Raw genomic sequence first — 10,994 nt, forward strand, 5'->3', positions numbered from 1 at the left:
ATATGCTGCTGGGCTTAACTCAAAGGACCCTATAGGAATGCCTTCAAATTCACATTTGTTGTTTCTCCATTCACATATTTTAAGGAATAGATTCAGCATAGATGACCATCAATAAATGAATAAAGAAAACTAGTACATGTTACACGCAATGGAATGTTATTTGGCTTTAAAGAAATACATAATTATGAACATGATAGAAAAATGACATGAACTGGAAAACATTATATTAATTGGGTATCCCAAACTCAGAAAGATAAAGACCACGTGTGGATCCTAGATACTGTCAACCACGTATATCTCCATGTCTATCTTGGTAGTTACTGGGAAATTGAGGAAACTAGAAATGATTTCAGAAGAGTGGGCCAAATTAGACTTTAGGGAGAGAGGTTGGGTGGGGATAGAAGAAAAAAAGTAGGACAAGGAATACTAGTAACAAAAGTATAAGAAGAAAGAGTGTGGAGTTGGGAAGGGAAGCAACAAACTTAATTACATGTCAGAAAAGATAAGTAAGAAGGATGAGTTATAGTAACTGAATTAGCAGTTAATTGGGGAAAACAATAAAAAAGAGGTAATAGTTCCAGGTCAGATGATGACCTAAAACAAGTTTTTCAGAAGTGTATGTTTCAAACACTGAGAAGGAGTTGTTTTATGTTTTTTATAAATTTTATTTAAATTAAAAATAATCTGATGTTATATTCCAATCCCAGTTCCATCTCCCTCTGGTCTTCCAATGCCCCCCACTAACCCCCTACCCCACCCCCAACTCCCAGTGACAGTGAGGCCTCTCATGAGGGATCATCAAAGTCTGTCACATCATTTGGGGCAGGGTCTAGGTTCTTCCACATGTATCTAGGCTGAGAGAGCATCCCTCTATAGGGAATGAGTTCCCAAAGTCCATTTGTGCACAGATAAATACTGATCCACTATCAGAGACCCCATAGACTGTGCAGGCCTCCTATCTGAAACCCATGTTCAGACAGCCTGGTTCAGACCTCTGCTGGTTCCCCAGCTGTCAGAATGGGGTCCATGATCTTGTATTTGTTCAGGTCAACTGTTTATGTGGATTTCTCCAGTTTGGTCTTGACCTCTTGCTCATCACTCCTCCTCTAAAATTGAATTCCAGGAGTTCAGCTCAGTGCTTAGCTGTGGATGCCTTCTTCTCCTTCCATAAGCTACTGGATGAAGGTTCTAGGATGGCATGTAAGGTAGTCATCAATCTCATTATAGGGGAAGGACATTTAAGGTAGCCTTTCCACTATTGCTTGTTGCAATAAAAGAGATACCTTAGTAGGGGGAGCCATTATAGGTTGTAAGAGAAATCTGGAACTAGAGAAATGTTCATGGATCCACAAGGATCCCCAACTAAGAATCTAAGCAATAGTGGAGAGAAGAAATTTTTGAAGGACATAGTTTAACTCTGCTTCTAGCTCAGTTCACACCACACCAAAGTCTTCTTCCATAGTGTGGTATGATTTAGATCAAAAAATTTATAACTGAGAACTATATAGGTGACTTGGTCAGTATTAAAGCACCCGCTATGCAAGCATAATGATTTGAGTTTGGATCCTCAGGTCCTATATCAGACAGCTCATAACTGCTTGAATTCCAGTTACAGAGTATCCTATGCTGGTTCTAGACACTTGTTCTCTCATGTACACACTCCACCCACTCACATGTTTTCATAATTTACAACAAAATTATTCTAAAAATTAATGAAGTGGAGAAGCAATTGAATAGGACACCTGTCATTGACCTCTAGCCTCCATACCCAGAGGCATACACGTGTATACAGAGACAGACAGATGGACAGACAGACATATGCATGCACTCACGCACGCAGTCACGCACACACGTACGCACACACACACAGTCACTCTTTCCTATACCTGTCTCGAAATTAATGTCACTGGCCACTTGATCAGTTCAGGTACAGTAAAGACGTGCTCAGAGGCAGAATCCTTGAATGTGAAAGGAAACCTCTTCAGGCTGCTTTTGTGTCATGTCTAGATCTTTGTCTCTATGACCAATACTTTCATACCAAGAACATGATGATGACTTCAACAAGACATACAACCTCTTTGATTTTCATCTAGAACTTCTAAAGCTGACATGCAAATAGCCTGTGCTTTCCTCTTCATGACTCTAAAGCACTGCTTTCTGCAACCTTGCAAAGCATAGAAGATTGCCTTTGACATAGCCAGTGACTGAAATGTGACCACAGTCCTACTTTCTGAGCATTCATCAGAGCACAGTCAAACTCTTGTACTTGACTTCAATAGTGCTTTGATTCACAGATGCCACAAAGTAAAACAGAGAGATGCACAAATAAACAGTCTGGCTTGTACAAAAAACTCAATCTACAACAGATCCAGAATAGCAAAAGGGGAATTCCAGACTGGAACAAGCCAGGATATAATTAGCCAATTGATATATATGCCAGGATCTCTTTCTATTCAAAAAGCCCAGGCCAAAATGTTAAAATATTTGATATTTGAAAATACATGCAAAAAGATTTCCTGCATACATATATGATACTGCATACATATTTTTAATGACATGCATTCCCTTTTCGAAATTCCTTTCCTCTTGATAATGACATTAGAAAAAGAAAGTCGTTTTGAGATAATTTCCTTTAGTGGTTTCAGATATTCTGCTACATAAGAAAGTGTAAGAGGGTTAATTATCTGATATGTACTAAGGAGCACTGGTGCCTAAAACCCTTCAATACCAAATTCAAAGGAGGACAAAAGGCAGATTTGTTTACGTGATCATTAAGGCAAATAAAACAGACAGTCACTGTTATTAATTATACAGGGGAAACCATTTAGAGACAGTCACATCTAAAGAGATTCCCTTCAATGAAGGTATTACTGAAAAGAAAAGGTTATTCAAATTTCTGTGATGTCAGGATATCAAGAATAGTTAAGATTTTTTAGAGCTTTGAAATGGAAAATCAAATTGTTTTGATTTTGTTATGTTTGTTCCTCTCAATGCCTACAGGTATAAATGGCAGTGATTTTGAGCCATTCTGGGCATTCAGATATCCAGACAACCAATCTTCATTTTAGCAAGTGCCTTGAGATTTGTTTCAGGGTCTCTACCTGTGGCAGCTAAGCAAGATCACAGGCAGCAGATCTCCCCAGTAGCTTTCAAAGATGCTGTTGAGAATAAAGCACAAGGCTATACCTATAGCTTGTATTTCAATTTAATTTGAATTCTGTGGCACTTCATGTTTTCTTTACTTACATCCTATTACACATATGACATACAAAGGACAGATGCAAGATGTGGGTCATCAATGAGCTTTAATACAGATTGTAGTTTTCTTGATTTCCCCCCCCTTCTCTATGTAATTTTTTTTCAAAAGATTTTTTTCCACACAAATGAGATTGTAGGAGGATTTAGAAGCAACACTGAAATTTTACATCTTTATTTTTTCCTTCAGTGTTCTTAGTGAAAATTACCATGTAACTTAATTTATCAAATTAAAATTACTGGGAAATGCTAAATTAGTATTTACTTAATTTCTACTGAAGAATACTACATTATAGTTAGCAGTATAAGCTACAAGATACATATTTCTAAGCCAAAGCCATGCATTGTCTAAATGTAGTCACCTCTTGAGGGAAGAGCAACTAGAAGAGAGCTAGAGAGCTGTGATTAAAAACAAAAAAAAAAAAAAAAAAAAAAACAACAAAAACTAAAATAAACAAAAAATCTGATAATTAACACACTTGAATAGATTAATTCTTTTTGTTGTTGTTGTTGTTCATATTGTTTCCTTTTTTATTTAAATTTGACACAAAATTGTTTTACATGTCACTCCCAGTTCCCTCACCCTCCCATATCACCCCCACCACCAAACCCCAGCCCACCCCCTTTCTGCTCCTAGGGAGGGTGAGGTCTTCCATGGGGAATCTTCAAAGTCTGTTATATCATTTGGGCCAGGGCCTAGTGTCTCCCCCATGCGTCTAGGCTGAGAAAGTATCCCTCTATGTAGGATAGGCTCCAAAAGTCCATTCAAATACTAGGGATAAATATTGATCCATTACTCGAAGCCCCATAGACTGTCCAATCCTTCTAACTAACACCCACATTCAGAGAGTCTGGGTCTGTCCTATGTGGGTTTCCCAGCTATCAGACTGGGGTGCATGATATCCTCCTTATTCAGGTCAGCTATTTTTGTGGGTTTCTCCAATCTGGTCTTGACCCCTTTGTTCATCACTTCTCCCTCTCTGTAACTGGATTACAAGAGTTCAGCTAGTGTTTAGCTGTGGGTGTCTGCTTCTGCTTCCATTAGCTATTAGATGAGGGCTCAATAAGGTAGTCGTCAAATTCATTATCGTGGAAAGTCATTAAAGGTAGCCTCTCCACTATTAATTAGATTGTAAGTTGGAACATCTCCAGAGCAAATTGGGAGCATGGAGGGAGGAGAGAAGGAGTAAGGAGAAAAAGAAGTGGAGAAGAGGAGGGGAGGGGTAGACATGAGGAAACAGGAAGATTTATACAGGAAATGAATAGACGAGAACAAGAAAAGATACCATAATAGAGGGAGGTATTGTAGAGTTAAGGAGAAATCTGAAAGTAGGGAAATGCCCAGAGATCTGGTCTGCTTTGATCATTCCTAAACCCTCAGAGAACTCCGTATTAATTATCCATTAGGTACTGAATTTTTAGTTAATTGAGACCATAGCTGAGAAGATGTTTTGTCACTCAACTTATCTCCTCCTTACTTTGTATCCATCTAAGGCTTGTTTATATTTCATGTCCCTAATTAGATTACATAGTCATGACAACATCTGTGCAGTTCACTCATTGATTTGTTTTTAAACACAGATTTGAATGTGAGTGAGTCTTGTAAAGAACAGGTTTGGGATTTTATGGATGGTTACAGACTCATAATGTAATCCAGATCTGACTTGAGAAAAACCAAAACCAACACTGATCAACATAATTAACAGTTAACACCTTACAGAACTGAAATCATATACTCTTCACCTTGGAGGATCTCATATTGAGTTCATTGGTATTTGTTCTGTCAAATGATCCTTCACACTAAGCTATATTTTATTTTCGAGGTCAAAGGGGATTTAGAATCAGTAAACTGACCACCATGTACACTCATACACACAAACACACACAAACATACACACAAACACACATACACACACACACAGAGACAGGGGGGGAGGGCAAAGAAGCAGACAAAGAATAATAACTTTTTAAAGAAAGTATTTATATATTGTTATCTTTAATTATTAGAGTGCCTTAAAATTCCCACAGCCTAGAAATCTACTTCTTATTGTGTGAATACCTTGATATTTGAACATATTTGCCTGTTTTTAATCATGGGTATGTATATGAGAGTGGGGATGCTTGAGAGACAAGAGTCAAGGGATGTCCTTAGAATTGAGCCACTCAACATGAGTGGATAGAACCAAATTCTGGTCATCTACAAAAGCAGTGTGTGCTCTAAACCACTGAGAAATCTGTCCACAGCCAATTTTTGTATTTGTAAGTTACTGCAAAATTGGTGGCTCTTCTTTAATCCTATCATACATATGAAAGCTGTGCTTATTTGTGTCATTTTTTTTTTACAAATGGAATCATTCTATTTCTTTAAAATTAAAAAAAATCAGAAACACTACAGCTGAGATTTCATCACACTTTTATTTTTTCCTTTACCTGGATTTCAGAATTCTCTGTAGTTTCCTAGACCACAGGACTGCAAAGCAATCAAGAATACTATGTTCAAACTAAGGATGCATTTTTTTCTTGCTTGTAAGAGTTTTATTAGCCTAAGCCTCAACACCTCTGCAGGGTTCAGTGTAGCTGAATGAGACAGGCAGGGGGTAAATTTAATGAGAAAGGAAATGATTTGTATAAATTTCAAAGTACATATATATTTACCACTGATAATTTTTCAAAAGTCAAATTCAACACCATATTTTAGGTTTTAATACACAGAACTTGACATTACAAACATCTAGTGAATATATTTTATTAAAATAATATAAATTAATTGATGTTGTTTGGATTTTAAGAAGTAGATTCATATACAACAAGATATTTGTACAATTATCAAAAATATAAATGTAATTAAACATAGTTAAATGAAAAATGTCTGTGATTCCTTTAAAGGAATAATTGAAATTTTAGGGTTTCTAAACAGGTGAACTACTGAGCTCTAATTTAAATCTAAGGTGAAAAAAATTAAATCTTTGACTATAAAATTTTCCTCCTGTTTTACACATCTTTATTATGTTTTTGAAATAATTTATCCCCTCTAAAATACTGCATAGGTTTCTATACATGGTTCTGACATTGGAGCCTGCTCTGCAAGCAGACAGTCCCATCATTAATGGTTGTAAACATTGGATGCAAAATTTTCCCAGTGAATAACATCTGGAAAAGCTACTGTCTCCTGGAATTTGGAGTGTAATAGGCATTTTTTTCCATCTAGTTGACCCTCTATCAATTTATTATGAGGAAATAAAGATGATTTTTGTCTTGCTTAGTGGACATAGTCTGAATTAATGAAAAGCAAAAAAAAATGTTGCAAATGTCAAAATAAATAACATGTATTACATTGTCTTCATCTACTGAGTCTATCATTAAAAAAAAAAAAATAGAAAGAAAAGACCTAGTTAGCGACAAAGGGACTCTTTATCACAAAGTCAGAAGGCAGCTTATAAAATACAAGTCTATTTACCCTTACTATGTTCTAGAAACTGTGAAATAGCCAAATATCAACAAGGAGATAATGTGAAGGGTCATAAATTGAATGTTCCAGAAGCATTCCAGTGTCATTCATGACTCTCCACACAACAGCCTTACATTTTTGCTCTTTGCTGTTTGAAGTAAATAAATGATCAAGTCTAAGATATCAAAGCTGTGTAGTACATGTTATCACATGATGATGAATATTAAAATTCATGAATATAAAATCTAAACATTAGCAGCAAGATAAAAACCACTTTTTTCTCTAAAAATAGTATTTAGCTAACTTACTACAGCCTCCAAGGACAGTTTCTGCAAATAAAGATCTATTTGTTCACTGAAACAAAGGATGTGATAATTATGAACATGTTTGTTCAGGACAAATCAGAATTCTAGATGGCACCATCACTTTGAAATAGCTCAGCACCCAATAAAGGTCTTATTATGAGTCATTAAAATATTGGCTAATAGATACACAGAAATAGAGTTAATCTAAAAGACAAATGCTCTTTTGCCATTACTTATATAAGATAAAGTTAAGATGAAACAAAGCTTAAGAGTCTAATTAAAACAAAACTCTATTTTGAAATGAGGAAATCAGTTGTCTGTATCAGAAAGGCTTCTTTAAGACAAAAACAGATGAACTTACAAATTATGGCAGTGTTGTGTTTAGTCACAGTGGGACAGAAGTAATGAAGCTCTCAGAACTCTTTCTGGACACATTTCCTAAAAAAAAAAAAAAAAAAAAAAAAATTCAAATAAATAAATGTGAAAGCATTAGCTAACACGAAGAAAAAGACATTGTTAAAAAAAAATAAACATGGCTTATACAATGGAAGATTACATTTCACAATTTAAATTGTAAATATATTTATAGATTAATCATCCACCACATGTTCACTGCTGCATCTAAACTAGTAGTTGATCTACCTGTTCATAAATCAACTGGTTGCCATAGCTATGATTGTACACATGTATGTATAGATTCATAACTATAAAAATGTCTCTTAGACAATATTGAAGTTCTCATTATCCACTTATTTAGAATATTACAAGTGTATTAGTGAGTAAACAATACTTTCAGTATAATATACAAATTACATAATTGTCAGCTATTAATAATCAAAAGATAAATATTAATATAGTCCTGAATTAAATTCATAAATATTCAGGTCTTATATCGCAGTGTTTAGCCAATTTTAGTGTGAAAATTCAATCCATTCCAAAATTAAATGCTTAATGAATGATTCCTGTTCTGTTTACTTAATATAAAGGATTTTATATTCCATTTGTATTTTTACACTGATTAAAACAATCAACCAGGTACTGGAAAGCAGATACCCAGCATAAAGAGAAAAATATCCAGCCTACAATCCACAACCCCAGAGAAGCTAGAACCTTCTTCTAGAAGCAGATGGAAGCAGAGGCAGAAATCCACAACTAACCAGTGGGCTAAACTTCTGGAGCACAATCAGGGAGTGATATTATGAACAAAGGAATCAAGAACATGATGGGGAAACACACAGAATCAGCTGGCTTGAGCTAGTGAAAGATCGCTGACACAGGTCTCAGAACTGCATAGGCCCCAACTAGCCTCTCTTAATATAGGTGACAATGGTGTGACTGGGACAATATATGAGGCTACTGGCAGTGAATCCAAGATCTAACACTAATGCACAAACTGACTTTGTGGAGCCCATTCTATTTGGAGAGATACCTAGCTTGGTACAGGTACTATTGGGTGAGAGGCGCCTTGGTCCTGCCTCAACAAGATGATAGGACAAATTTAGACTTCCGAGGGAGGCCTGACACTTTCTGAGGATCATATGGGAGGTGGCGGGGGTGGGGGAGGAGTGGGGACAGAGGAACGAGGACTGGAATATAAAAATAAATTAACAGAAAAAAGGAAAAAAAATCAACCAACACTTGAGAATAGAGAAAAGGTGATTATAAGCAGCGATAAACATGAAGGAGATGAGCTGTACAATGATCACAATGGTAGCTTTTTTAAAGTAGAACCTAACTTTGTGCCAGGTGTGGTAGCAAATACCTGTGAATAACACACTTGCGATGCCTGAAGGAGGATCACTGTGAGTTCTGGGCTAGCCTGTGCTACAAAGTTAGATACTGTCTCAAAAAACAAACATACCAATAAATAAATGGGAAAAGAAAGACAGAAAATAAACTTTGAAAGTGTAAATGTTTATACATGTTTAAGAACCAATTAAGCCAGGCAGTATTGGCCAAAGCACTCAGGAGCCAGAGGCAAGAGGATCTCTCTGAGTTTGAGGCCAGGGGGTCTACAGAGCAAGTTGCCATGACAATGCAGGTAGTTTCAAAGAGAAACCCTGTTTCAAGAAAGCTAACTAAGTAACTAAGTAGGTAAATAAATAAATAAGTAATAAAAGAACCAAATAAGGGAGGTAGTGGAACATATCACATACATCATTTGAGTTTTGGCAAGACAAATGTGTTCAGAAGATGACTGAAGGATGTTTATGAGATTGATAATAGAAATGTTCTACTTTTGGCAGAGACCAAGTCAAACTTGATAATGTGAAAAATAATTACTCAAAATACAAACAGGTAATAGTACACAAAATTTAGAAATTATATACACAAAGGAATAGATCTATTACAGAAATGACAACCAAATCATTTGAAAGGAAAAAAATGTACAAATTATTTCACATATAATTTATGAGATTAGTTTGATATAGATATTTATAAGCAATGCAAATTTGATTATTGAATTTCAATATTTTAATAACTAATGAAATTTGATTTTTTACAATCTTACACATGCTTATATTGAGTTCTAATTCCTGTAAGACCTCATTCATAGCTCTCCTCTACCTCCCACCCACATTCACTTCCCCTCTTCCCATGACACTTTTTCTTATGCCCATGTTCTTTTGTTATGAGGCCCACTGAATTTAACTATAGCTGTCTGTGTGAACACAGGTTTTAACTGAATACTGTAGAGACTAATTTTACAGAAGATAAATTAAGACATAACTGTTTTAGGTAGTCAAAATTTTAAGTCCAGGAGAAAAATTAGGAGCACAGAAATTTGAAAACTTCTGCAAGTAGGAACAGAAAATAAATTACAAAGTTTCTACCTTCCCTTTGCTCCCTCTAAACTACCTCATACAAGGCCCTCCCTCTTCTTCTAATTTATGGCCTCTTGTTTTACTTCATTGTTATTGTATTCATGTATGTATTTCATTTACATGTGTATTGCTATAAACAATATTGTTGTTTCTAAACAATATTATTTGTATTATGAATAGTTTTAATATTTCTTGACCATTGATGAAAATTATCAAAGTTTGAAAAATCTACAGAACTATTTGTCAAGCATAAACAAAGTAATAAGAATTATATTCAAAGTGAAAGTTAGTTGGATGTCTCCATAGCAGACTGCAATGATTTTTTAAGATACTTAATGATACTAATATCATAAACATAAAAGCTCTAGAAGACAATTAAAATGGCATACTTCCAAACTATCCATTTTAATTTTGTTTTTAATTTCATAGGCTGTATACACACATATCCATGTGTATTTATATATGTAAATTTAAACTATATATGTATATATATTTATGTTACATTTATTATACACAAATTTTATTGGTCAGGGCAGATACCCAGTACAATACATGCTACTGTTATTGCCCTTGATTGCCTCCTAAATTGTGAAGGACCTATTGCTGAAGATAGCACATTCTTAGACACAGCATTTGGAAGAATTGAGTTGACACTGAGCTAACTGCTTCTCCCCTGAGGACTAGCTCTAACATCAAAAGTTGCTGTGAAATTTGTCCTTGAAGAAAATCAACAATAGTTCTACCTGTCTGTTAAACCTATGACCCACAACAATGAGCAGCCTGGCAACATGTCTGCAAGTGTCATAGTCCCTCGAAAAGAACCTGCTACTGCCACTTTCCTGAACTAATATAAATGTCTATCTGCATTCTAAATACTGATTTCTATACTCACAAATAAGGATAGTTCTCATTCCTCATGAACGAAGCTTCAGATTTCATCACAGAAATTCATAACTGCTTAAAACACAGAGATAAAAATGAATTAATTCATCTACAATATAACTCCTATACTAAAGGCTTAGAGAGTAGGGCCCAAAACAAAGGAAGAGCCAGAAGATCATAGTATCTGATCCAAGACATTGATTTTCATATGTGACCATGAAATTACACTACGATCACGTAAACAAGACATGAACATCGACAGCAGTATCTGAAATCTCA

The 10,994-nt window shown here is 35.3% G+C and overlaps 1 protein-coding gene across 1 annotated transcript in view; it reads right to left on the reverse strand.

The window, feature by feature from the left end:
- The window catches only part of Marchf1 (membrane associated ring-CH-type finger 1), a 528,109-nt gene extending 520,660 nt beyond the window's left edge, over window positions 1–7,449 (reverse strand). Inside the window, exon 1 of the mRNA XM_051181944.1 lies at window positions 7,370–7,449. The gene's annotated coding sequence lies outside the window, so the exon portion shown is untranslated. The remainder of the gene's footprint in view (window positions 1–7,369) is intronic.
- Window positions 7,450–10,994: the final 3,545 nt, after the last annotated feature.

Source organism: Phodopus roborovskii, unplaced genomic scaffold (genome assembly GCF_943737965.1).
Source record: "Phodopus roborovskii unplaced genomic scaffold, PHOROB, whole genome shotgun sequence".
NCBI classification, from domain to species: domain Eukaryota; kingdom Metazoa; phylum Chordata; class Mammalia; order Rodentia; family Cricetidae; genus Phodopus; species Phodopus roborovskii.